At 46.2% G+C, this 18,862-nt stretch overlaps 4 pseudogenes; all 4 read right to left on the reverse strand.

Moving 5' to 3' along the window:
* Positions 1–1,846: 1,846 nt before the first annotated feature.
* On the reverse strand, positions 1,847–4,117 carry LOC129346870 (protein phosphatase Slingshot homolog 2-like; annotated as a pseudogene).
* An 853-nt stretch (positions 4,118–4,970) lies between these two features.
* LOC129346872 (S-adenosylmethionine sensor upstream of mTORC1-like) lies at positions 4,971–8,195 on the reverse strand (annotated as a pseudogene).
* A 1,802-nt stretch (positions 8,196–9,997) lies between these two features.
* Positions 9,998–14,976, reverse strand: LOC129346873 (inhibitor of nuclear factor kappa-B kinase subunit alpha-like; annotated as a pseudogene).
* A 7-nt stretch (positions 14,977–14,983) lies between these two features.
* Positions 14,984–17,375, reverse strand: LOC129346869 (ETS domain-containing transcription factor ERF-like; annotated as a pseudogene).
* Between the last annotated feature and the right edge of the window lie 1,487 nt (positions 17,376–18,862).

The following is an 18,862-nucleotide window of genomic DNA, read 5'->3' on the forward strand; positions in this document are numbered from 1 at the left end:
CTCCATTTAAACTAACATTAATAAATTAACCCACATTAGCAAGCAGAAAAGAAGCCTAAAGTATTTAAATACAAAACATTACAGATCCCCCACTTTTTCGTAGCAGAACACTGTCTCTCCCAGAAGGGCAGCATGTAGCATCCCTTTCGCAATGCAGTACCCCTTGGGAGTCTCTGCCATTGCCTCTGCTAAAGTCGGATCCTCTTCTTCCCTTTTGTCAGGCACACAATTGTTCTCCGGTCTGATGTCAACTCTCACGGACTTGGTCTTGACTTCCTGGTCTCTGATCACCCCTACTCAGTCTTGGCTGGACATCCACCTCAGATCACTCTCCATCACTGGCTGATCTCGTCTTGGTACTTGTTTCTGGGTGCCGGTCATCTGTTTTCTCGGGTCTGTGTACTTGAATCGGTTCACTTTTATCACCTGTTACTCTAGTCCGGTTATTTGTCACTGGCCATTAGTCAGCATGGGTTGCTCTGGTCTGGGAACTTTCCTCTGGTCACTGACCTACACCTCACACTGAGAAATCTGCAACAGTGTTCTCTTTGTTTTTTATGAGTGGCTACTAAAATTGCATTCATGGATACACCAGGACATTCTCTGTAATAATGCGTTGTTTTTTCTAATTGTTTGCAGCCATTTCAAAGAATGGTGGTCTCCTAATAATGTGTGTTTAGTGCCAAATATAATGCTTGGAGGGAGCCCATATGATGGCTAGGCACATTTTCTGAACAGGTGAATAGTTTTGCAATCTGTCATTTAGCTTACGGCTCAGATAAGACACATGATGTCTTAGACAATGTTGGTTTTGCTTCAGAACTGCTCCCTGACTGGCATCAGTTGCTATGATGAATTGCATAAAATACTCTGGGGCTCACAGCACAGGCTTCGATATGAAGGCCTCTTTTAAAGACTGAAAAGCCTCTTGACACTTCTCTGCCTACTTTACTGTGGGGTGGGTTGCCCTTCCTCATGAGGTTATGTAGGGGAACTGCAATCTCCCCAAAATTTGGGATGAATCATCTATAGATACCTTCCGTTCTGTGGAGTACACTCACTTGTTTTTTGGTCTGTGATATGGCTAGTTTCTTAATTGCTTCCTCTGTGTCCTATAACAGTGGTATGTTCCCACTTCCTATTCTGTGTCTCAGATATATGATTTCTGGTAACCCCAAGTGGCATTTGTTAGCATTTACTGTCAAGACTGCCTTTTTCAAAACAGAGATGTTTTTCTAAGTGTATGAGGTGCCCTGGGAAGTTTTTGGTGAATGTGGGTATATCATCAATGAAAGTCAGTGCAAAATTGTATAAACGCGAGTAGATCTTTGTTGCAACTGGCTGGCTGTGCCTTCTCCCTGTGAATGCACTGTTCTGATGCAGTGTTCTGGAATTCTACCCCAAGGTCCTAAATGTACGTTCCCATCGAAGTGTACATTCTGCTCAAGGCCAGCATGCCCACCCAGACTCACAATGACTGAAAATCCTGCCTAGGGCCCCCGCCCCTTACAGTTTGAGCTTCTGCCACTGACAACATTTTCTGTTCTTGTGGTTAAAATGTATTTCTTGTACTGGCCTGTGGTCCCTTGGAAGGGAAAGGCAGGAAGTAGAATATGAAAATAATAAAACTGCAACTTTGCAGTCACTCATGTGGGGGAGAACCAAGGAACCAGCCACCTTGAAACCTACATGCAACAGGAACAGTAAAAATGACAAACGTATATAAAATTAACCAATAATGTGCATGTTTCAATATATATCACATCTGCCCCATCTGAAGAACACAATAATGGTTTTGCAAAAAATGTCAAGGATTTCTTTTTTTTTTTTTAATGGAGGGGGCAAGGGGGGTGACCAAAGATCACGTGGTATTATACAGGGGATTGGTTGCACGTTTCCTGTCATTTGCTTTTTTCAGTCTCCTTGGCAGTCGAGTTCTACCGTGTTGATACCTGGGCACCACAGCCAGCCTTAGGGGCATCGGCAAACCCGGCAACCCAGCCGTTTGGGGGTTAGTCAATTTCACTTCTGAGAGCGGTGGAGTCAGACTGAACTCTTTGGCATACTGTGCTGGCGGCCTCTCCAATGGTTTGCTGAGGGCGATGCATTCTGTCATCTCGAGCAGCTCCACAAAATGCACTGTTAGCTGGTGTGCCTGGAGGACAGGGGGCAAAAGTGTCACATCCAGGCCTTGTGCACTGTGCTCCAAAGCATTTGCATGCTCTCTCTGGCCACAGATGGCAGGAAGCGGGTCAACGGAGGCTGGGCTGGCGCAGGAAGAGAGAGTGTCCTTTAACATATCCAGGCAACCGAGCGTGGTTAAGGACGCTGATCGTTTCATGTGGGAAGGCGTGGTGAGGCCTGCTTGCTGGATCTGGGCCTCCATTTCCTTTGCGCATTGTTTCACTGAGCAAGGGCTGCCACTCATGTCTTGCATGCTGTCACTGCTGGCGCTGTGGGGGAGGCTGCAGCAAAGAGAGGAGGCAGCCATGGTTTCTGGAGCTGCCCCAGCAGATGGGTCTAGCTGACAGGGCATGTTTAAGTCCCCCAGGCTTCACTGTGCTAGGGCCCCCTTGCTCCTTCAGCGAAAGGTGTCCCCTCACTCCTCAAATGCAAACTGTCCGTTTCCAGCATAGCCCTGCAAAGGGGCAGGCTCTGGGTCTGAGCTTGTGCTGTCCTGCGTGACCCCCTTTAAGCAAACAAAGTGCTTGGGAGCAAGGCAATCTGAGTGCAGTGGGGGCGGACAGCTTACCTGGCTCACTAACAGTGAAGCTTCCGGGTCTGTCAATGCCCCAAAGTCCTCCTCCTCAAGACTCCCCAAGGAGAAGACAGCTTTCTTGAAGTCCCCATGCTCCAGTCTTGAAGGCCTCAATAACAGTCAAGAGGATTTTCAGAGCATAATGGTGCATTGCAGTTCTCATCAACCATGGATGCTGCAACTATCACCTGGGCTTTCTCTGGCACCTCAGATTCATGGTTCTGCTCTGTTGCTGGGAAATCTGCTCCAGAGAGACTGGGCAACCTGGCCACATGGGTGTACTCGATAATCTCAATTCTCTTTGGGAGAAGGCAAGGAGCAGGGATCTTTTTGTGGCCTTCCATTGAAATCACTGTTCTTTGCTCTTTGGCCAACCCTGAGACCTCTGCATGTGAGCTCTCCAACAGGTCATCCTGAGGGGGAGAGACAGACAGCGCAGTGGGCTGTTCGGAACCCGTCTCATTCTTGGTGTACCCAACTCTTGCAGCCTCCTTATCCCTGGAGGTCTGGGCCAGCTCAGGAGATGGTTCTTCATCCTTGCCCTTCAAGGATGCATCAGCCGCTGCTGATTCGTTCTTGGAGTTCTTGTGGATGGGTAATGGCGCAACAGGGGAGGCGTGTTGGAGTTCCTGTTCCTGCCAGAGGCACTCCTCAAACTCCAGGGTGGCACGCTGCACAGAGCCTGGGCACCAGTTGGGCCCAGGATTCAGATGACTCTCCAGCGAGTCTTCTGTCAAGTTGTCACTCTCTTCCAGCTTAGCGCGAGGCATCTGTGGGACTGACATGCTTCCTTGATCCAGTTTCAAAGGCTCTCTGGCTGCCTCCTTTGGCAGCAAGCTGGCTCCTTCTCCATGCTCAGGTTTCCCAGGTTTATTGTCCCAGGCCCAGAAGTAGAATAGTTTTGTGGTCAGGAGGACTAGAGACTTGTCTTAAGGACAGATGCTTTGGCTGCCAAATTCTTTTCTCTATTCCGTTCACTCCAGCTGTGCCTGAAACAAACATTCAACTGGGTGGATGGACTCCTGGTCCAAAATTTGCTGACTGAAAGCCACTGAGGCAGACTCAAACTCTGGCCCGACCACTTTTAGGCCTAGCAAGCTTGATTAGGCAGACAGTTTCCCTGTTTATTGCAAAATTGCAAAAGCTTAATTTTAAAGAACTGTAATATTTGATAACCCTTTCTGCTACATCAGTGTAGCAGCAAAGAAAAGAAGAACTTGCAGCCTCAGAGCAACACAGGCCATCATGAGGGTGGGTGGAAAACAGACAGAGACCCCATCCAAGAGATCTGGTGGGTGGCCTCAGGTTGAGGACCCCCTTCAAGGACCTGAAAGTGTCACTCACATCCTGATTGGTCATGTCCCAGTATGGCCTCTCTCAAAAGGACGTCACTTCCCACATCACAATGCCATAACTCCAGACATCGCTTGCTGAAGTGAATTTGTGGAAGGTGATGACTTTGGGAGCTGTCCATCGGATTGAGATATTCCCACCCCAAGGAAGAGATTCAGGGAATCTGTTGAGCAGCCAGTACAACCACGACACCGGACCCTGTTCCCACCCTCCTCAACAATGGAAAAGTCCTTGTTCTTGCTTCACTTGTGTTAATGCATTTGGGGCTATATCCTCCTTTCCCCACAAAGCTGGGAGTTCTCCCTCTCCTGCTCCCTGCTGCTTCCACTTCCTTTCCATTCCAGTACACTCCCCCCTCCAGATACCCCAGCTCCGGCTTCTTCCCCCACTATCCCTCATCCCCTCTATCCAGTCCTGAACCCTCTGACCTAATTGTAAGACACCATTCCCAGCCCAGAGAACTCTGTGGTCCTCTCTCTGCTCTTTGCCCAACTGCCCAGTATTTTTTATATATATACATTACATTTTTATATATATATATATCCATCCATGTGCATGTATATAAAGTCTCAGCACTTATTAGGGTTCCAGGATGAGTTTACATAGAATGAAGCAACACTTCCATCTTATTTGCCCCTAAAATGGGTCCCCACTGCGGTGAACTTTGACACAGACTCATTCAGAAAAAATGACAAAAAAAAATATTTACACCGAAACTTTGTCCTGCACAAAAGGAAGTCACAGAAAGGGCAAAGTCCAAGAGAGTATACGGAAATCAAAAAAATCAAATGTCCCAGAATCCAGGCAACTAACGTGCTTGCCAGGACACTGACAGGGGCCAGAGAGATGGCTGAGGGCTTCAGGATGCTGCCAGGCCCCCATTTCCAGCTCCATGTGGGGGCAGCGTCATTGGAGGGAGTAACATGGATTTCAGCCTCCCGGGCATGCTGGCAATCTCCAGGTCCTGAGATTCACAAGATTTTATCAAGCAGGCAAACTCAAGGACTCCTTCCCCATTGTTACTGAAGCCGTAAGCTTTGATCACATCCTGCTGGATCTGAGTGGCCACAGGCAGCCAGGAACTGTAACATTTTGCCCATGTCATCCCCTGCTTGCTGGCTGAACACGCCCATTTTGTGATATCACTTCAGTTACCTCCCTTCCACAAAACTGTCCCTTCCTGTGAAGTCACTCTTGGCCCCATTTAAACTTAAAAAAACCCTCGCTTTCTGCCCCCCATTGTTTCACACATCACATCACTTGTAGACTAGTTGCTCAGTGAAATGCATGTTCCTGCAGGCTTGTGGTTCCTGCTGATGGCACCTGATGAGGGCCCAGAGGTTTACATTCCTGCCCCATCCATTTTCCTAATCTGCAAAGCAGTGGCATAGACCAATTAGTTAGCCTTAAAGGGGGGAAGCTACAAAAAGGAGAGCTTTACAATGGGTCTCAACTTCATATTTGTATAGTCTGGCATATAGCAATGTCAAGAAAACTTGTAAATACTAATTGAATGTAAACAAACATGGTAAACAAACCATTCTCTTAACATCCCTAACAAATGCAGGCAGAAACTGCTGTATTCTCTTCCCATATGAATGGGGAGTTTTCCCCAGCCAAAAGTGAAGAGCTTTGTCATCTCTTTATGCCATTATCTATAGTTTTCCTGTATTAGTCCAAAACATAGCCCTTTTAGAATGTAAAGAGTTAAGAACACAATCCATTTAAAAAGTCAGCTTTCACTCTGCTTGGTATGGTATACCAGCAAAACGGTGATAATGTTTAGCTGTATAGGTCAGATTATCTTTATGGCTTAAAAAATACTAGTTTGTGGGGGAGGGGAACCATGTGCTAAGTTTGGCTGCAATGAATGCAAAGTCCCAGCGATGCCAATGTTATAGGTACTTCATATTTAATATTTCTCTCTTAATATTTCTCCCAGGGAAACGTAAAGTGCTTAACTTGGCTGCATTGAGTTCTTCATTTCTTGTTGCTTATCAATCATATATCTGAATATGCTACTGTCAACTCTTATTCTGCTCAGCAAAAATCCGTTTTGTCATTCAATTGAGAATTTTTTTAGCATCCCATAATCGAAAGGATGGCTGCGTCTCTTGTTGAGATGTAAAAGAGAAATGTACCATTGGATTCATACTGATTTCATATTGGTCTTAATGGAACTTCTTAAAGGCTGGCACAGGAATTCCTTTTGACAAGGAATTTTTAAAACTCAGATTAAGGGCTGTTAACACAATGACCAGTGCACATTCAATTTGTATGAAACGTTGCCCTGTACATGTCATTTTCTTGCTTTGTGTATCCTCTGTGCACAGGATTACACACAGAGCCATTGCTGCACAGCACTGGACAAGAATGGGGAGGTCAGGATGTAGTGATGCCATCTCTGGCACTGGACAAGCATGATCTGGAGGTGGCAGTTTACACATGGTTCAAGGGCCTTTGTGCCCGAGCACACAGAAGGCCAGCAATGCAGGTGACATAAATGGCCCAGGAAGATGTGTAGGAGCAGGTCCCTAGAGGCAACAGTCTGCCATGGGTGATGCCAACATGGCAGAGGAGTTAGATGCTAGCTCTGTGTAATGCATGTTCCTGCAGGCTTGTGGTTCTTGCTGAGTACCTAATGAGGGCCCAGAGGTTTACATTCCTGCCCCATCCATTTTCCTAATCTTCAAAGTAGTGGCATAGGCCAATCAGTTAGCATTAAATGAGGGAAAGCTACCAAGAGGAGAGCTTTACAGTGGGTCTCTTCACTTCTTATTTGTATAGCCTTGCATATAGCAATGTCAAGAAACCTTGTAAATACTATTTGATTCTACTCTCTTGGTTCAAGAAAACAATTTTCTTTACATCCCTAAGAAATGCAGGCACAAGCTGCTGTATTCTCTACCCATATGATGGGTCAGTCCTTCCTTGCCAGCAGTGTAGAGCTTTGTCATGTGTTTATGCAGTTATCTGCAGTTCTCCTGTATTAGTCCAAAACAGCCCTTTTTGAATGTAAAGTGTAGGTACACAATCCATTTCAAAAGTCACAGAAGAGCAGTCTGGGAAGCAGGATAAACGTGAGGCCATCTTTTGCATTTCTATCTCACTATTCTGAATATTCAGAATACAGGAGAATTATTTCAAGGCACTGAGTGCCAGGGATTTTAATTGGGTGCAAGAGAGGCCCAGGCAAAGAGCCAGAGATTGAAGAGATGGGAGATCTGGCAGCCACCTCTGCCAATGCTGCAGGCAGCCATGCTGAGATGAAGCACAGCGAGCAGCACCCGTGGATCCCCTGCCCAATTTAGAGGTGGACGCTTCATAACTTGACTGCGGGAGCAAAAAAGTCTACCATCTTAAAGTTTTTAAAAAAAAGTGGAGAGAATTTGTTGGAGAGGCAGCTGCCAATTCCCCCGTGACTATCCTGTTCCAAAGGGGGAGGGTGAAAGGAAGAAGGGAGAAGACAATAACATGGAATAATTCTCCAGGCAGAGAGTCAATAAGATTTTTCATTTGCTTCAGAAAAGCATCTATGGCATCTTGTGCCAGCTAAAGATGCTGCTGAATCTGGAGGTTTAAGAAATCACATTTGTAGATGCTCTCAACTGCTGGCACAATGTCAATACCTACAGTCAAAAATTCTTCAAACTTCAGAAAGGGATTAAAACAGCTGACAACATCAAGTAATCTGACCTTCTCTGAAGGATGCAGCAATTCATCCATTAAAGAAGTGGGGTTGATGAAGTTTTCAGAAGAATTCTCTATTTTTGGAGTCAGGTGAACACTCATAGTTTGAGTACTTTGTGTAGCAAGAACTGCTCGTTTCTCATCTTTTTCGAGTGCCTTCCTTTTCCCACCAATTTGAAAATACTCCTGACACACACTGCAACACCATTCAATACGGCCCTCCTTCACAGGTTTTAGTCCAGTGATTGTCTGCCAGGGTTTTCATTGCCTCAGCATATTCACAGTTTCCTCATCCTCACAATGTTCACGCCAGATTTTGTCAAAGTCTCCCACTTCACAGTATTTCTTGTGCAGGTGCCGGTGCTTATTATTACTCCTGACTCTTCCCATCAAAATCGCCATGCTATGATGCTGAAAAGCTGGAAAATTGCAGTAGAATCCCTGGGCTTTAAATGTTTCAAATATTCCAAGTTTTCTCACATGCATCTCATTGCATTTAGAAAGATCTCACTTAAAAGTACTAGTTACTTTGTGAGCAGGAACTCGGTGTTCCTGCGGTGTTATATATCCCCCAGCATTTCAACAGTGTAGATGAAGAGGAGTTTTTGAACTCTGCTTGCTATATCTGGTCAGATGTTGCAGATGAACCACTAGCATACAGCTTCATGGAACTCCCAGATGCTCCTCATGATTCAGATTCTGGGGAGAGCCAGGCCAGCTCAATCCCTTTCTGTGAGCCAGAAGATCCTATTTTACTTCTAAGTTAATGTAACAATTAAAAATCTGGTTCAGAATCTCGTTACCATGAAACTAAATCTGCCATAATGACATCTGTTCCTGTACAAAAAAGGAAATACAAAAGGTTCTGAGAACTCACTTTTTTTTTCTTCTAAGAAATTTTAAAATTTATTGTATTGAGAATTGGAAGTGCGTGTGTTATGTAGAATGGCTTGTCTAATAGCATAAACAGGGTTTACTCAAATGTTTGTATAACTGATATGTATTCAAAAGTATTGCTGCATCTCTTGTTGAGATGTAAAAGAGAAATGTACCGTTGGATTCATACTGGTTTAATATTGGTCTTAAAGGAACTTCTGCATAGTTACTCAATTCAGCTTTAAGGTTAAACACTGAACAAACTCACAAAGGTGGGGAAGGAATCAAGAATGTCAGAGGCCAAGCCCACCCCACCAGCTTTGGAAAGTAGGACTGGTCGATTGATTTGAAGCAATTTTTGGCAGAAGAAAGTTTTACTGAGCAAATCGTAAGATCAGTGCTAAATGTTCTTTTCCTATAAGGAACTATAGGAGTTAGACTGGGACCTTGGTTTTCCTGAGAGCCATGCTCTGTGAATCAGGAAGCAAGGAGAGGCTATGCACACATGCACACAACATGGCCACGAACTAATCGGGATTCCCAGAAAAAGAAGCATCTTAATCAGCCCTGCTTCTGTTCGTGTCATTTTAAAAAAATATTTTTTAAAGGGAAGGAAGAGTAAACATTGTTTTTCAAAAAAACCCACCAAAATTTCTGTAAACAAGGCAGTGCCCCCAACACAGGAGCCCCTTCCCTCCCCGCACAAAAATTTAAAAAAACCCAGAAGCCTATTGAAAGTGCAGAACCTGCCAGGGGCACCAGGCTGGGTTCAAAATCTTGGCTGCATCCTGGCTTTGCCCATCCTCCTTGTCCTTGGTCAGGTGCTTGATTGTGGCTGGGTGGTCTTCCAGGCACTGTGGAGCAATCCCCTGGCCCTGACATCAGCCACTAGGAAATGCTGCATGCAAACAGCTGCTTCCTCATCACAGTATTGCCAGGCAGGAAGCAGACCGAGTCTGTGCAGAGCGAGAAAGGCTCAAACGCACGTATGATCAGCAAAAAGCACAAATGGAACCAATTCAAAGGAAAACCACATGACAGACACATGCACACTTAAAGCAAGCTGACTCTGGAGAGGCTTTTGAAACTGCCCAAAGCACTAGCTGGGAGTTTCCATACATAACTTTTTTCACATTATAGAATTGGTCTGTATGATTCAAGTATTCCAACTGGCATGTTTGAAGGTAACACAAAATTGGGAAAATGTACACAAAAGTAAGTGTTTCCGCAGGTGACCCCTGGAAGATACAGGTGGTCTGGGATTGGGGGGGGTGAGTCCAAATTCAGTGCTGTGTCCTTGCAGCTTCTGAGGTCACAATTTCATTCGCTGAAGGAGGAAAGAGGGTTACACGGAATCCCCCCTGCCCCCAGGTGGTCCACAGAGAGGAATGCATTGAGTGGAGAGGGGCTGCCCATGCCCTGGCTGTCGCTGCTGCCCAGGGAGCCCCCCCAGAGGCTGGCGGAATAGTTAGTGCTCCCCCAGAGGGATGTGGCAGGGAGCTCCCCACTACTGGCTCCTGACTGCCCTGCACCATTCCAGTGATTGCACAGGTCGCTGCGGCTGGGGAAAGCATGGGAGCCATCCATGGGCGCCAGCTGGCTCTGGCTGGTGCCCAGGGCTTGCCAGGTTGGAAAGGAGCTTCTTAAAGGCTGGCACAGAAATTCTTTTCCTTTTGACAAGAATGAGACTGTAATCAGTTTTAAGTGGATTTTGTTCTGATGCAGTGATCTGGAGTTCTTCCCCAAGTTCCTAAATGTACATTCCTATCCAAATGTATTCTGCTAAAGGTCAGCATGCCTACCCAGACCCACAATAACTGAAAATCCTGCCTAGGGCCCCTCCCCTTACAGTTCTAGCTTCTGCCACCGACAACATTTTCTGTTCTTGTGGTTAAAATCTATTTCTTGTACTAGCCTGTAGTCCCTTGTAAGGGAAAGGCAGGAAATAGAATAGTTCTGTGGTCAAGAGGACTAGCTACTTGTCTTAAGGACAGAGAGAGAACTACAACTCTGAAAAATAAAAAAAACATTCAAAATGGTTGCAAAAACACTCTAATGGGTGAATCCAAAAACATTTGTAGCTGTAGCTATTGTAATTCATAGTATGTCTAATAGTACTTCCATGAAAGATAGGGAATTCAATACTTCTCTTTTGCTAGTCAGACTAGCTAAATGAGAAACCTCTACCACAGTTGTAGTATTACACCATTATGTTTCACACACATTGAACTTTTTATTACTGGAAAAAGTATACTTAAGATGTTACATGCTCCTATGTTTATAGTAGAATAGATAGTCTCCCTCAACAAGGTGTTTCCACTGCATTCTAAAACACACAGTAGGAAAAGGGAGATGCCCCACCATGATTCACAAAATAGCAAACCATGGTTTTTCACTACAGAAATATATCTATGGGACATTGTTGTGTTCATGTGCTCTACTCTCTCAGTATGAGGCTAATAAATAGAGTGGTTTTGTATCTATCATAGTTTATGATTCAGCCAAAATGACAAGCTAAGATTTAGTCTCTATCCTCTAAATCAAGATTTAAGTTGCTTTTAAGACAGAACCAACCATAGCTGTGATTTGCATGAAATGATATGCTGAGCATAGCAATATTTGTAATTTCCTGGACAAGAGCAAGGAGAAGCGAGAGTGCTTACATTCATTTACACAATGATAACTAGCATTGTCCCTTGGAGAGAAACTGGTTGACATGAAGTGAATATGACTGAGAACCATTGGTGGATGTACGTCATGGGTTATCAATAGGAGATGGCAAAGTTTTTTTTTTTTTTAAAGCTGACCAATGCTAGTGCTTTCTTGGATTCATTTCAATATCTATACTAATGCAGTGTTCCAACTGCTGGACTGAATACATTAATATATTCTGAAGATTCATGTTATCTCCCCAAACATAAAATACATAATCTGACAGACAGAATGAGGTATTATGTTACATACAATGACAGACCTTTTCCCCATTTCTTTTTCAAGGATCTTATACAACTTAGTATCAAATTTCATTAAATGTTTACAAATAGGGTAAGGTTTGGTTTTATAAACATCCAGGAACATCATGGAAAAAAATCTCGAGAACAGTTATCTAAACAGCAAAAGACATTGCAGTAAAATACACTGCTATGCTGGCATCTGTTGTCTTGCACAAAACATTCTGTAATAGTATTACTTTTTAAAACCCACCTGTGACTTCAAGCCCTGCTAGGACAATGACACCACCGTAAGGGCAAGGCCTGCAGAGACAGTTGGCAGGCTATACTACAATGTGCCAATACCTGTTAAAAAGGACATGTCAGCAGAAACCGTTAAAACGCAGGTGGGGTGGCATGCTATCAGTGCAGCATTATTCATAGAGAAACTTTCTATTCTTACTTGGTAAATACTGGGAATCCCCCTGTAATGACTGGACTGAGGTAAATCAGTCTGTCACACTATCCAATGCTGACACACTGCCCAACTCTAGATTTTTGATTGTTCGGGAGCTTTAATAGCATGTGAGGTGGGACCACGCCGATACAGAAGGGGTTACACATGGTCAACATGTGGCTTTGGCCACCAGCATGCTCACGCTTTGGGGGGGGGGGAGCCCCCACCTGCCAGCACAGCCCTCTAGCTGGGTCGTCTCCTGCACCCAAAGATCGTCTCTGCGCCCGGTTGGATCCAGGCTGTGCTGCAAGCCAATCAACCTCTCCCCCCCCAGTCCCACTCCACTCCCCATTTTGAACACCTGGGGAAAGTCTCCTAGTTCGCTTTCTTCTTCCTCTCCTAACCTGGCCTTTAGAATAGCCAAAGCAAGTTGCCTGTTCAGGAGGCATGGCCATAAATGCACCCCCTCTGCAGCATGGGGGGGGGGGAAGACACTTCCCTCCCCCTCCCCAGTTACTGACACAGAAGCAATGAGTATGCATGGAGGCTGGGTGGTCTGAAAATATTTAACATTAAAAGGAGGTGTGAGGACTAGAATGCCGCTTTACAGGTGTCCTGCCCACGGCGCCCCCAGTCCCACCCTGCCCCTGGAAGTTTCCCGGCATCTCCACCTACATCCTGGAATGGCTGCAATTTCAGCACCACTGCTGCCATCTGTGGAAGGGAGCTGCAGGAGTCCACAACCCGCCCCCCCCTGCAGAGCAAACCAGCTGGGCAGGAGCAAGAAAAGGGAGGCCAGAAAGTGCTCAGGGCAAGGGTAACCAATTTCCCATTTCAGTCTCTTTTGGGGAAGGCAAAGTTAGCGGGGAAGAGGATGTGCGGGGAGGATAGATGAGGGGAAGCTCCAGGATCCCGCCCTCCTCCCACAAGACTGTTTTTTATCTTGCTCAGCTACTTGCAGGCTGTTCATCTCTGCTGCTGGTGCTGCTGCTGTTGCCACCCCCCCCAGGGGGGGGGAGAGACTGCTGGTTACAGTCCCAGCCAGCAGCTGTGTTGGAAGGGGGGGCTGGGGTGGGAGCAGCTGCAGCTGTCGCCTCCATTTCTGGTGACGAGTCCTGTGCAAGAACCAGTTCCAAAGGCTGTCCTTCGGCAGAGCCACCTTGGCCGGTGGAGCTTCCAGGCTCTGGTGTGCTGGGTGCCTGCTCTGTGGGAGTGGCTGCCTCCATAATCTTCTGCCACACCTCTTGGATCTTGAGCTGCAGGCAAACCTTGGTGTTGAATATGTCGGGAGTACTGGGCCTGGAAGGCTGCAGTGGCTTGGGCTGTGGAAAAAGAACATGGCATCTGTGAGTGATGCCAGAAAAGAGTTCTGTTTGGGGCTCAGATCAGTCAACCAGCATGCCTTCTAAAAAGCAAAAATGGTTCACAACCTGTGAGAAAGAGGGCTCCCTCTGCTTTCTGGCTGAGATCCGGCAGCAATTTCCTGGAGACGTTTGTGAGAGCCACGTAGACACCAGGGAAGCATCTACACTGGAACTAGGAGATTTAGCAGAACTCTGAGTGCAAGCTATTTTGAGCAAATGCCAGATTTCTCTCTGCATCTGCATCACAGAAATGTTGGCTTCCTTGATATTATTCAGAGCCACTTCAATCTTGGGCAGCAAATCAGTTATGTTCTGCTTGCAGCCTAATAGCTTGCAAAGATGTCTGTAGAGTTCCTTGGAACACCCAGTCCTGACTCTGAGCCGTCTGAGTGATGATCTTCACCATCTCTGTGCTGTCGCTGTAGGAATGATCTGGGGCCCAGGGCTTTAACTGCTTGTAGAGTTCTATCGGTCTTTGTATATCGCCTTGACGCCGTGCATGGGGGTTCCTTCACAATTCTACTATCTCTGTATGCAAAGGCATGATCTGGTCATCGAGGTAGCCAATATCTCCAGCCTGTTCACACTGCAAGGCTTTCTCTTCCATTTCTTTCCAGGCTTTCAGCATTTTTTCTGAGGATAATCCCGTAGGTTATTTGATCACTGTATCTTTCCAAGTCAAGGTGGATGCTCTGCTGGAAGAACTGCTGTGATGCTGACACCATGTTGTTTTTCATTTTGGTTAAATTGGCATTGTATCTAAGAAGACTCAGCATGGCAGCTCTCTGCCCTCGGAACATTCAGCTATAATCTTCTTTCAGTCCCATCACGTAGTACACAGCTTCAGCCCATATCTTACAAAGTTGCAAAATAGGCAACTGAATTTTGCTGTCCTGTACAATGCAGGTTCCTAGAAGAAAAGGGACCATCATATATAGTTTTGCTTTTAATGAACAAATAAACCATGTAGCTATCCCAGTCTCTTATGCCATCAATAATACACTCAGAGGCTGGCTCCTGGGGGTCCAGGCATAGCCGCATTTTGAGAAGTTCCTGGTTGACTGTGCTTATGCCAGTCTCAGACTCAATCCGACACTGAAGTGAATGGAAACTTTCCTCATAATGCAGCGGAAAAGACAAGATCTTGGTCAATTTAAAATACTCATTTTTTTCCTTTAAAAAAATGCCCTGGTGGCTCTATACCTTAAAGAATTTTAGGGGGGGGCTCAACAGGAAAGATAACCACTAAAAGTAAAGTTGCCCCAGTGTATTAATATTTTAGAAATCCCCCCATCCCCACAAAGAGGTTTTTTAATGTTTTTTATATATATAACTTTGTATGTGTATAGACAAGTAAAAACTCTTCAACATTACCACTACCCCCAAATTTGTCAGGCTTTCGAGGGAGGCAAAATAAAATAAAATTTATAGAGTTTCAAGGAAGAAAAGGGAATCGACAACAGTAGCAAGATAATCTCTGAGTTAAGGCAGCAAAACCAGTCCCCCACCCGAAAGTCTGTCTGTCCTGGGAAGAGAGGGGGCCAGCATCACAGCTCTAGGAGTCCCGGTTCTCAAGGGTAAGTTCAGCAGTGGCCTGCTGCAGCTCCGTGCTGATCCGCCACCCGCTTACTCCATCTCCGTGACTGCTGGTGTCACCTTCCCCCTTCACCTTGTTGTCTGTCTCCTTGCCCCCTGCACCAGCTTCCAGCCACTGATCCTCACTCCAACGACGCTTGAGTCATAGCTTGAGTGGGATACACTTCCCACTTTCCCCAGCCCGGGCAATAGGGGGAGCTGCTGGCTGCATCTCCTCTTCTCCCCCAACCTTTTCTGGGGGTGCAGGAGGGGCCTTGAAGACATCCTCATTGTTGTCTTCTTCCTTGCTGATATCTGTGATTTCCACTGTGAGATCCTCTTCCGACTCCCCCTCTGAGATGGGTTCCACTTTGATTTGAGGGAATGGAGGCAGATCGGCCACCGATGCAGAGAAAGAAGAGGGGAGGCCGCTGCTGGATTCTCCAGGGGCCACTGTTGGGAGCTGCTGCTTCTCGCGGTTGTGGCACTCCAGCAGTGGCAGCTGCAGCTTAAACTTGAAAGAGCTTGATGGATCCTCAGCCTGTGGTGGCAGTGGTGGAAGAGGGGCCTTGTCAAGGTGCTGGGGCTGGGGGATAACAATGTTGGGGTTGTGTAGGAAAGCTCTGGGACTAAGGTGGTAGTTACATGTACTCTGGGTATGGGCCTGAAGATAGCGCTTCATGTCGTCAGGATTGAAGGAGAAGTGGCTGCCACCTAGATACATGGGGCTGAGGGTGGGTGAAGGAGTGTAGTTCATGTGTGTTTGAGTGAGAGGGAGTGCTGGGGACAACTGAGGAGGTAGAAGGGCAGCGGGTCCAGCCATGGGGGACACTGGAAATGTACTGAGGGGCTCAGGAACCTGAAGGTGAGGATAAAACCTGAAGAGGCTGTCATGGGTCAAGCAGGGGTGGCTAGGCACGGGGCCCCCACGGAAACAACATCCCTCTCCACCATGCCTCTGCTCCTCATCCAAGGACTCCTCCACTTTGGCATTAGCTGACGTCCCATCACTAGTCGCTGACTGAGCCACGGGCCAAGTGGTGAGCCACTGCTGAGAATATGCCAGGTGAGTGCAGCTGATCAGCAGAGGACAGCATGTCAGATGGCGTGGAGGGTGGGAACTGGAAGTGGGAGCCACCTAAGGGCACCGGCGGGGCATTCTGGGGCACTGCTCCACCTCCCATGCCCATGTTAATGAAGGGATAGCTGACCAGCACCAACTTGTTGAAGTTGAACTTGTAGGTGAAATGCTTGCCCTTGGTCTTGTGCCAGATCTGCTTGTTCTAGTAGTACCTGAGTGCCTGGCTGAGCTTGTCATTGTTCATTTGGGGCTTACATTTCTACCCAGAGCCAGGCCACTTTGTCTGGAGACTTTTTTTTTTAGGGAATTTCAGTATTTACTCAAAGGCATTTCAGAGAACATGACAGATTTACAGTATTAGCAAACCCCCCTTTCTGGAGCCCAAGAATCCCTCTTGCAAAGATGAAGGACCTTTAAAAGTTCAAGTTCTAAGTAACAGAGTCAATTACATTTGTCCCCTCTCCTCCCCCAAAACACAACAACGAAGCGCTCTGTGTGCTAACAACACAGCTTTTTTAAAAAAGGAAAACAAAAATTCTGCATTGTTCTAAAACTAGATAAAAAATAGTATTTCAAACTGTACAGTCACCAGAAGTAGTTATCAAAAATTCACACAATTCACTTGGCATCTCCAGCACCTTCAGTTTTCTGTGCCTGATCTGTTTTGGCATCTCCATTTTCTGCAGGGTTATTCCCATCCTTGCCTGCATCAGCTTTCCCCTTTCCCTTAGGTACCTTCTCACTCTTCTTTGGAGCTGCCTTTTTAGATTTAGTTTCTGTCTTTGGAGGAGCAGGTTTAGCAGATAACCTTGCTGATCTCCGCTGTGGCTCATCCTTTACTTTGGCCTTATCACCCTTGGTATCTCCTTCAGCCTTTCTCTTTGGCTTGTCTGCAACGTGTGATTTAAAAAAAGGGGGAGGAAAAAGGCGATGCGCGGCTGAGGTGACGGAGGAATAAATGAAAAGGCACGGGTTGCAGGTGAGGAAGAAACTCGACCGGTCATGGGGGGAAGGGAGAAAACCTGCAAAAGGAAAGGATGAGGGAGGCAAGAAGAAAAACGACAGTAGGGGGAAGGTCCAGTGGTTGGGCTCACTCATGTTGCTCGCGACCCCACTCGTCTGGAGATTTGATGACAAATTCCCCATAGTCCCCCTGCCAGGTGATGGCATCATGGCACTCCTCTTTATGCAACAGCTCCAGAATAAAATGCCACAGCTGGATTTGCCATGAGCCAGGACTCAACTCGGGCTTGTAGGCCCAGTCTGGTAAGGCGAAACCTGCGTCCGCCAGGGTCTTCTTCGCTCCTGGTGTGTGCAGCCTCCAGCCGCCAGGTCGCTCTCGGGCTCTACCCCCACCCCCCGCTGGCCCCCACTCCACCATCAGAAATTCCTGTATAAGGTCAAAGGCCTTTATTGATGTTTCCATTTTTTCCAGACCTTTATGAGAAAATCCTGTCTGCAGGCTTGGTGGTATTGTCAGAATTGTGGCCACAGTATCTGTCACTGTGTTGCCTTCTTCCACCTCTCACATTTCTCTCCTGGTTAGTGAGTCCTTCAGGGGCTGTTGCAGCTGGAATGTTGGGTGAATTTTCCAGATGACATGGGGAAGTCAACTGCAGACATGTGTGCAATCTTCTATAGAGAACCGGGCCTGGTTCATGTTGGTCTGATTTTTAGTGCTGGAGTCTTCCACACATTTCCTCCTATTACTCCTGCTCATTTTCCTCCAACAACGTGTAATGTACATACTTTTGGATTATCAGAGTACCCATTGACAATCTCAGCTTCCTCATAAATATAGAAACATCTCCCCAAACACTCCTTCTCCTTTATATCATTACAGCTTTAATACCATGAATTCTTACATTGTTTTGGATGTAAGAGCTAATTCTACCACTAAAAATACCATTCAAATCCTTATTAAGGAGAAAGCAGACAGACCAAGAAAGCAATTAGAAAATCACATGCTGGAGTAAGATTTCTCTCCTGATGCACTCTCCTGTACAATTGCAATCCCTCTCAGCTCATTTTGGACACAGAAGGGCAACTTGTGGGATACACCTGCTTATCCTTGGTTCAAAGACAATGCCACTTTAAATCTCAAGACACTAGAAATGGACAAAAAGGACACATGTAGAAAAGTTCCATCAGAAATACATGCTGCAGTGCTAGGTCCACAAACATAATATATGGAATGGTACCTATGGGTAAAAAAACCTCCTGGCCAGTGTAGGAATTGACAGCATCTCCCAAATGGCCCTTTTTCAAAGCACTGAAGTGCTGCACATGTTTATGCACCCGGAAGTCATCCTAGGGCTTGAGTGCCATGGATCCTCCCTCGGGTGCTGCAGACTCCCAGATGTATTGCCGCCTCAGACTCCATCACACCTGCTGCAACCCTAGTACATTTTATATGTAAGCAAGGGCAAAGTTTAGCCAGAGCTTTCTAAAAGCAATTTTTGTGATAATTTCACACAGTTTCTTTTGACCTGTTGTCTTAATAAAGGAGCTGAACGTTTTTGGGATGCTACAAGGAGGGAAGGGTGTTTTGTCTTTTATTGTAACACAAAAGCCTCAGAACATTGCATGGTAACTGAAAAGCCAGTCAGTGACTTCTGTGAACAAAAAATACACTTATCGGCTTCATAAAAGCTACTTGGCTAACTTTCTTCCTCAGAACACTTTCAAAAATGTTGGTGGAACAGGTTAAAAGGCCACAAGACTTCTCAATTCAGCCAAGATGATTCACTGTGTTGAACAGCTACAGCACTGGGGCTG

Source organism: Eublepharis macularius, unplaced genomic scaffold (genome assembly GCF_028583425.1).
Source record: "Eublepharis macularius isolate TG4126 unplaced genomic scaffold, MPM_Emac_v1.0 Eublepharis_27, whole genome shotgun sequence".
Classification (NCBI taxonomy): Eukaryota; Metazoa; Chordata; class Lepidosauria; order Squamata; family Eublepharidae; genus Eublepharis; species Eublepharis macularius.